Below are 9,791 nucleotides of genomic sequence, written 5' to 3'. Positions count from 1 at the left end.
GAGGCTGAGCCGAAATCTGCAACACTTAGTAGCAAATCCAATCACTTCAAAAGAGCTCACGTCTCCATCTTGATTAGATCGGCTGTAGTAAAAACTTTGCTGTTTAGAATAGTCACCTTTCTCAAAACACTTGTCAGTGGAGAAAGTATATAGCTTGGAAAGTTCTATTAAAGGAACAAAACCACCAATTGTGCCAGTGGAGATGCAGGTTCAAAGTGTTGGTTTATGGATGAAGACCTAATTCATTTTGAACAGGGAGTGTATGTCTGTGTGTGGGTTGCCTTAGTAAAAAGATATTATAATGTCATTTTAGAAACTTAAAAAAATTTTTTTAAATAGTCCTTTTCCATTTGAAGCCCAGAGTATTTCTGATATCACAGTAATAAACTTTCAACCCAGTTAACTCATTAGTATATTTGATAGGCTGCTTTCTCATAACCCCCTCATTACTTGAACAACCTTGGGCCTTTTTTTTCCATTTGAAATGGAAAGAGCACAAATGTAGAGATAAAGCAGTCATTTCATAATCACATAGAACTCCTCATAAGCAGTGTTAGCGGTATTTCAGCATAAAATTCTGATTCTACCCATACACAATGCACATTGGTTAAATCAATCCCATCTCAAACTAGAATTTCCCTGATTGTAAATAAATTGTCGCTGAAAATGCCATTTCCTGCCACCTGGGGACATCTTGCTTTTAATAATTATCCTGCAGTTTTATATAAAGAATATTTATTATCTCAAGGAAATATGTAGGTCATTATTTCTGGAGTTGAAAAGAACAAAATATTGCTAAATCTTTAAAGCTCTAAATGTTTAATTGAAAAACCTTAAACTTTTTTTTTCTTCCTAGAGTCTTCCATTTGATAGTGAAAATAACCTGCGATGGACAGTAGACAAAATTTACCTTCAAGTTAGGGTGAAATTTCCATTTCATTTGTACTCTCATCAGTGTTTGAATACTGAAACAGATGCATTTATACCACAGTTAGGAATATCATTGAAAGTTTGATTCCAAACAATCCAAGTTTCCTAATCTGTTAGAGTGTGCTTTTTCATCATATCAATCACTGTCTTTGTCCTCTATTTGCAAAATGTCATATCTTGTATGTTAAATTGTCATTCCCTTAACCTCTATTAATGTAAAAATATCCCATAAGTTGACTTGCTAAATTGGTTTTTGAAGTTCTAGGTTTTTTTTAATAGTGTAATTTTTTAAAAAGCTAGATAGTAGATAGAAACCTAGCTAGAGAACCACTAGTTTTTTTTTTTTTTACCCAAATCTATACCCATTATTTTATTTCTATATCCATCCATCCATTCATTCAAATATTGTTTTTTTTTAATTTTTCCTTTGTTCTTATTTTTTAATTTCACAACCAAATGAAACATTGATGCCACAGTGACAAGTAACCAAAACGTGGTAGACTCACAAAGTTTTTTTTAATCAATAAATAATTCTGAGTATAAAGAAAGCTAATAAAATAGAAACACAGATGCCCTAGGAGTACATGTGGATCTCAAGTGATCTGAGAGTAAAAGAGCGGTCTACCAGAAGACATTTGGCCTACAGTTAAAGAAGTAGTTGAAATTTTTTAGACAGGAATTGAAGGGAATGACACAGTGGTTTTGCAGCAGAAATAGTATTTTCAAATTCAAGAGAGAGCCTTAGAAGAATGAGAAAGAAGAGAAATGCAGAAAGCTGAAGGTAGAGAGATGAAGCTGCAGAAGTCAGCAGAGACCTGAGCCTTTTAAGCCACATAAAAGACTAGATTTTTTCTAGGGGCAATGGAAAACCAATGAAAGTTTGGAAACTTAAGGGTTCATGAATAAAATGCTTTTAGACTTCCACTGTGGTTGCTGAAGAAGGAAAGTAGGAGTTTATCTATGATCAGTTGGAATTGCATTGTAATAATACAGGGCAGAGATTATCTATCTATCTATCTAATGAAAGTTTGGAAACTTAAGGGTTCATGAACAAATGCTTTTAGACTTTCACTGTAGCTGCAGAAGAAGGAAAGTAGGAGCTGATGTATGATCAGTTGGAATTGCATTGCAATAATACAAGGCAGAGATTATCTATCTATCTATCTATCTATTTAATCCCCTTCATGAATCACAGCTTTTTTATGCAAAAGGCCTTGCATAACTCACTGAACTATGAGCTATGCCATGTAGGGCCTCCCAGGATGGACACATAGTGGAGAGTTCTCACAAAATGTGGTCCACTGGAGGAGGGAATGGCAAACCACTCCTGTATTCTTGCCTCGACAGCCCCATGAACAGTATGAAAGAGCAAACATATAACACCAGAAAATGAGCCCCCAAGGTCAGAAGACATCCAACATGCTCCTGGGGAAGTGTTCATTGTTCAGTCGTGTCTGACTGTTTGTGACCCCATGGACTGTACCCCACCAAACTCCTCTGTCCATGGAATTCTCCAGGCAAGATTACTGAAGTGGGTTGCCACTTCCTCCTCCAGGGAATCGTCCTGATCCCGGGATCAAACCCAGGTCTCCAGCATTGAAAACAAATTCTCTGCCTTCTGAGCCACCAGGGAAGAACAGAGGGCAATTACTAACATCTCAGGAAAGAATGACGTGGCTGGGCCAAAGCGGAAATGATGCTCAGTTGTGGATGTGTCTGCTGGTGAAAGTGGAGTCATGCTGTAAAGAGCAATATTGCACAGTAACCTGGAATGTTAGGCCCGTGAATCAGGGTAAATTGAATCTGGCCAATCAGGAGATGGCAAGAGTGAACATCAACATCTTAGAATCAGTGAACTAAAATGGACAGGGATGGGTGAATTTAATTCAGATAACTATTATATCTATTACTGTGGGAAAACATCCCTTAGAAGAAATGGAGTAGGCTTCATGGTCAACAAAAGAGTCTGAAATGCAGTACTTGGATGCAATCTCAAAAACAACAGAGTGATCTTGGTTTGCTTCCAAGGCAAACCATTCTATATGACAGTAATCCAAACATATACCCCAAACACTGATGCCAGAGAAGCTGAAGTTGATGGGTACTACGAAGACCTACAGACCTTCTAGCATTAACACCAAAAAAAGATGTCCTTTCCATCATAGGGGACTGGAATACATAAGTAGGAAGTCAAGAGATACCTAGAATAACAGACAAACTTGGCCTTGGTGTACAGAACAAAGCAAAGCAAAGGTTAACAGAGTTTTGTCAAGAGAACACGTTGGTCTTAGCACACAGAGATGAATGTACACATAGTTGTCACCAGCTGGTCAATACTGAAGTCAGATTATCTATTTAAACAGAGTGCTAAATACTGGATATAGATAGAAATGAAGTAGTGGAAAGACCCAGGGCTGTAAAGAATATATTCTTTTCTGAGAACATCTCAGCACATCTGATACAAATGTGTCTAGTGGGCTTCACCCTTTCAGAAAGCTTTTATATCTATGATAACAACTTTCAACTAAAACTTCAAGTAAAATAGCAGCAGATGCAAATGAAATTCCAGTGCAGTTATTCACTACCAACTATTTGGAATTAACTCTTTCTTGGCTACACAGTGGAAGCCCACAATATCTAGAAAATACATATACAAAGTACTCATAAACTGCAGGTAGAAATACTGCTATTATTAACATAATTTAAAGTAGGTTAGCAGCAATACTTATGTACCTGGAGCAAAATAGGTGTGTAGAGATGGGGAATAAACTATTTTTAAAGAGACATTTGGAAAGGAAAAATTTAATACTCAATTACACATTCTAAGTCACAGTCTGTTGGCTGTTTCATCTATTTGTCACATCAAACATCTGCAGGAATCCCATTAGCCTGAATAAAACAGCTTAGAGGATAGTTTTGCAACTATAATGCCAATAGCTCTTTTTTTTTTTAACTGCATTTAATGTGAACATTACAACATTTCCTTCCTCTTGTGAAGACCACCAGAAAGCTAACCCAACACTGCCCAGCTGCTCCATCTATAACACATATGTCATTTATATCATGTATCTCCAGGGCCGTAAAAAGGCACATTCAGTGCTCCAAGTGTTCCTAGTTAGTAAGCATACTTTACATTTTTGTTTACTGTCAATGCTCATATATCTTTGATAATGGTAAAAAATAATTACCTCTAAATTAAATGACTCTATAATTTCCTGGCATGAATCCATGTTTTTTGAGTTCTCAGTTAGGAAATAAACTAAATAATTATGGATTGGCTTTGAATTTTCTCATTTAAATTGCTCTTTGCTAGAAGAGTAATTCTAAATGGCTACATACAAATACCTTCCGATTATTTGAGAAGATGAGACCATTGGAGTGTTTCTCTGGATTTATGTAAATTAAATCTATCCACTGGATAGATTTCAAACATAAGCAGTATCAGATATGGGATGCCAGATTATGCATAGAAGCTACTTTTTATTTTATTGCCAAAATCTTTATATCTTTCTTGATGGAGCCTTAGGCATTTGCTTCAGCCAGCAATTTTTTAAGTCACAGGCTAAAGGCAGACATGCCTCTGATCCTAAAAATGTATCAGTTAATGTCACTGGAGGTAGTAGTAAAGGAGTTTTTCCATGTGTTCACTTTTCCTTCCCTGCTTGAGTTTGCTACATTATTCATCATCACCTTTAGTCCATCTGGCAATACTTCTCTTTTATTCTTAGCTTTGCATCCATGATATCCTTGCCAAGCCTGATTATGTTTGACAAATATTCGCTAAAAACAACTGTTGAAACCTATTTGGTAGAATCTTACTTCCTTGTCTCTAGACACCCTGATTAAATCTCCTCTCTTTTATTTATTCTGACTTGTTGTTATTCAGTTGCCAAGTCGTGTCTGATTCTTTGCACCCCATGGACTGTAGCAAGCTTGGCTCCTCCGTCCTCTATCTCCCAGAGTTTGCTCAAATTCCTGTCCCTTGAGTTGGTAATGCTATAACCACCTGATCCTCTGTCACCCTTTCCTCCTCTTGCCTTCAATCTCTCTTAGCATCAGGGTCTTTTCCAATGAGTCAGCTGCTCACATAATTGGCAAAAGTATTGGAGCTTCAGCTTCAGTATCAGTATTCCAATGAGTATTCATGGTTGATTTCTTTTAGTATTCACTGGTTGGATCTCCTTGCAGTCCAAGGGACTCTCAAGAGTCTTCTCCAACACCACAGTTTGAAAGCATCAATTATTCGGTGCTCAGCCTTCTTCATGGTCCAACTCTCACATCCATACACGACCACTGGGAAAACCATAGCTTCGACTATATGGACTTTTGTTGGCAAAGTGCTTGTCTTTACATTTTGAAATGCTGTCTAGGTTTGTCATAGTTTCATCTCTGGAGAGTTAATAATTTTGCCACAGAGTATTTCTGAGGTCATTCATTATCACTCAGAAGATAAAACCACTTACTCTTTTCTCAGGAAAACTTTGAAATATTCTCCTTCCAGTTTTGCATGCTTTGGAGAAATTAAAATCTAAACAGCCACAGACATAATATTAATCTCTACATTATTAGTTTTATAAGTTAATTTTTCCTTATGTGCATATAATATCGCCATGTTTCCAGAAGAATCACAGACTTGACATTTTAGTGGTTCTGAGATTGACAGATGATCAGTATATAATGATCACTTTGGTTGGCCTCAGCATAAAGAAACCACATATTCTTCTTTTAACCTTCTTTTACCCTGATTGAGGTTGTTGTCTGGCAACACAGAACAGCTTTGTATCCCGATATGACCTGTGTCCTTGTTCAGCTCCCACATTTGCCATTTTTATGTACCCTACACTATTGCCAAAGATAGATCATTATTTTATAAATAACCCCAGGTTTTCTAACTGTATCATTACTGACACTACCTAGAATTTCCTTCTGCATGCATGAAGGGTTAGCTGTTCTTTGAAATTTGTCTCAGTTTTACCTCTTGATTGACAAAGCAAGACTTAATCTATCCTTTATGTGAATACTCACAGAACAGATTAGTAGAGCTTTATATTAGTAGTCATTTATGTCCTTATTGCTCTCCTGATATGTAATGTTTCCAAAAGCCTAGTGATGGGGTTCCTTATTGACTCTATGTCCATGTTGCACCTACTATGCAAGGCTGTAAACATACTTATATACATTTACACTTGATATAATAAAGCAGTTAATAATAGTACATTGAAGTGAATAATGAATAAGAAGTAACTCAGGAAATGAATATATTTAAGAGGTTGAAAACTAAAATCAAAACAAACAGGTATATATCGCTACTACTAACAGACTTAGTTCACAGTATCAGAACTTAATTTGTATCTGGAAGAAAACTAATATTATATAAATTTAAATAAGTTCAATACACATTTATTGAATCCCTGCCAAATGAACATCTTTCCACACTTTTTATGTTTGTATAAATATCTATGAATGCATATATATGCATGCTTATGTATTTTATTTTTATTAAACTGAAATCACATATATACATTAGCTTGCAAGTTTAGTTCAGTTCAGTCACTCAGTCATGTCTGACTCTTTGTGACCCATGGACTGCAGCAGGCCAGGCCTCCCTTTCTTTCTATCACCAACTCCCGGAGTTTACTCAAATTCATGTCCACTGAGTCGGTGATGCCATCCAACCATCTCATCCTCTGTCATCCCCTTCTCCTCCTGCCTTCAATCTTTCCCAGCATGAGGGTCTTTTCAAATGAGTCAGCTCTTCACATCAGGTGGCCAAAGTACTGGAGCTTCAGCTTCAGCATCAGTCCTTCCAATGAATATTCAGGACTGATTTCCTTTGGGATTGACTGGTTTGGTCTCCTTGCAGTCCAAGGGACTCTCAAGAGTCTTCTCCAACATCACAGTTCAGAATTATCAGTTCTTTGGTGCTCAGCTTTCTTTATAGTCCAACTCTCACATCCATAATTGACTATTGGAAAAACCATAGCTTTGACTAGATGGACCTTTGTTGGCAAAGTAATGTCTCTGTTTTTTAATATGCTGTCTAGGTTGGTCATAGCTTTTCTTCCAAGGAGCAAGCGTCTTTTAATTTCAAGGCTGCCGTCACCATCTGCAGTGATTTTGGAACCTCCCAAAATAGTCTGTCACTGTTTCCATTGTTTCCCCATCTATCTGCCACAAAGTGATGGGACTGGATGCCATGATCTTAGTTTTCTGAATGTTGAGCTTTAAGCCAATTTTTTCACTCTCCTCTTTCACTTTCATCAAGAGGCTCTTCAGTTCCTCTTCGCTTTCTGCCATAAGGGTGGTGTCATCTGCATATCTAAGGTTATTGATATTTCTCCTGGCAATCTTGATTCCAGCTTGTGCTTCCTCCAGCCCAGCGTTTCTCATGATGTACTCTATATAAGTTAAATAAGCAGGGTGACAATATACAGCCTTGACGTACTCCTTTTCCTATTTGGAACCAGTCTGTTGTTCCATGTCCAGTTCTAACTGTTGCTTCCTGAACTGCATACAGATTTCTCAGGAGGCAGGTCAGGTGGTCTGGTGTTCCCATCTCTTTCAGAATTTTCCACAGTTTGTGGTGATCCACACAGTCAAAGGCTTTGACGTAGTCAATAAAGCAGAAGTAAGTGTTTTTCTGAAACTCTCTTGCTTTTTCAATGATCCAACAGATGTTGGCAATTTGATCTCTGGTTCCTCTGCCTTTTCTAAATCCAGCTTGAACATCTGGAAGTTCAACAGGAAGACATTGAGTAATGCTGTGAGCAGGATCTTCCTGTAACTTGCAACTTCCATTTTTTCTTTTTTTTTTCTTTAGCATTTTAATGGATAGCTCTCCATAGCAGTAAGTAAAGAGCTTACTGCTTTGAATGTGTCATATCATATTTCATAATTTGTAGTTTAAGGTAGGTTATTGGTGAACATCTAACCTACCTCCAGATTTATCATTACAAAAAATACTAATATGAATATCCTTGTGTGTATATAACAATATTCTTAAATTTTACTTCTTGGAATAGTTTCTTAGATGTGAGATTTCTGATCACTGGGTTAGATGCATTAGACATTTTACTTTATGTTGCTAAATTAATTTTCATGAGGTTATACTTGTTGCCTAATTATATCTTTTCCCCAGTGATTATCAACATGTGATATTGCTAGTATTTAAAAATTATTTTTAATATGGTAGTAAATATAGTCCATAGCTTTTTAATTTGCATGTCCATTACTATGTTCATTAAATTTTGTTTTTTACATAGTGACTCAGCACATATTTTAATTTCCCCACTCTTTTTTTCCTCAGGCCATTGGTAGTATTCTATCTCAACAGTTACTTCTTCAACGTTTTGCATGTCTTTATGAACTCTTGCCTGATATTTAAATGAAAAAAGAATTAATTTACATAATTAATCAGTGACATTATAATTTCATTTTGTCCATCTTATCTTTAAAGAGATGGTGGGGTGGGAGAGGTGCTTACTTTGTATTTTTCTATGAAATTAGAGATTTGTTTACCTGACCAACTTAGAAAATCATTTTGGAATATCATTTTTTCTACTCCAACTATTCTGCCTAATTTGTCAACATAGTGGAGGCCAGGGAACTCTGGCGTGCTGCCGTCTATGGGGTGGCAAAGACTCAGACATGACTTAGTGACTGAATAACAGCAGTAGAAAAATCGTTGACAAAGTGTAATTTCCAAGATTGTAAAATTTGCACATTTAAGACACATTGTATTTGTAATGTGCACATTCACATGACCCAAGTTTTAAAAGACTTTATGTTCTTTTTTTCAGTTGTGTTGCAATTTTTAAATTTTATTTATTTATTTATCTGGTAATATAAACCTCCAGTGTTGTTTTAAAGCATTACATGTTTTAGACAGTAATTTTACTTTATCTGCAATATTTACGCAAAAACACATTATATGCAGACAACCACATTATAGATCACTAATACTCTCCATTTAATTTTATTTTAATGTATTTTTTGTGCTTTGCATCTCAGAGTCAATAACTCTTTTCTCCCACATTACATGCCCTGTCAACTTTTGTGTGTCTGAGTAATTTTAAACGAAATCCTACTTATCATTGCATGCTTGATTTCATTTACCCTTGTTGACACTAAGGTTATTAGTCTTTTATTTTGTATGTATAAAACAAAAAAACTCCTTTGAGCACTGCCTATTAAAGTCAGCATTTTACCTCTATTATCTTATATTGTTTAAAAATTGTCTGACAAAAAGAAGGCAGGGATGATAACAAAGCATTGTCATGAGCCTTCAGCAGTTGGAAGAGATGCTGGTACTGATGCTGGTTGAAGGCATAGAACACCTGGCTGCATCTATGCAATTTAAAAATTACAGTCATGGTTAATGAGTGAAAAATCCAGTCAGACAATGAGTGGTTTACAAATACGCTGTTAGATCATCTCCTTAGCAACATGTTTTCTCTTGTTTCTACGTTCTCTCTTTTGGGTCATTTACACATACTAAGCTACAAAAAAAAAAATTATCAAGGCAAGTTAAATGATCATTTTCATCTAAAATGCTTATACATGAGTAATTAATACCTGAAATTACATTTAGATGATAGGGAAAAGTAGAAAAAAAGGCTCCTGGTGAGATCTCTTATACTCACGATCTTTCTAGAAAATCAGGATTGTGTAATAAAACATCAAGATATTTCTAAATGCTTCTGTCCAGCACATGTGAATTTAAGAAGACAACAGCAGGTAACTAATTCATCTTTGAGAAGAAAATCTTCAATTACCTAGAGCCAAAAATATTCAATTACTTCCAACTACCCTTTCTCTTACTTAGCTCTTTCTGTTTCAAACTAATTTCATTTTGTTTTTCT

This window comes from Dama dama, chromosome 17 (genome assembly GCF_033118175.1).
Source record: "Dama dama isolate Ldn47 chromosome 17, ASM3311817v1, whole genome shotgun sequence".
Classification (NCBI taxonomy): Eukaryota; Metazoa; Chordata; class Mammalia; order Artiodactyla; family Cervidae; genus Dama; species Dama dama.
The sequence above is the reverse complement of the archived record's forward strand: the minus strand, read 5'-3'. Positions refer to the sequence as shown.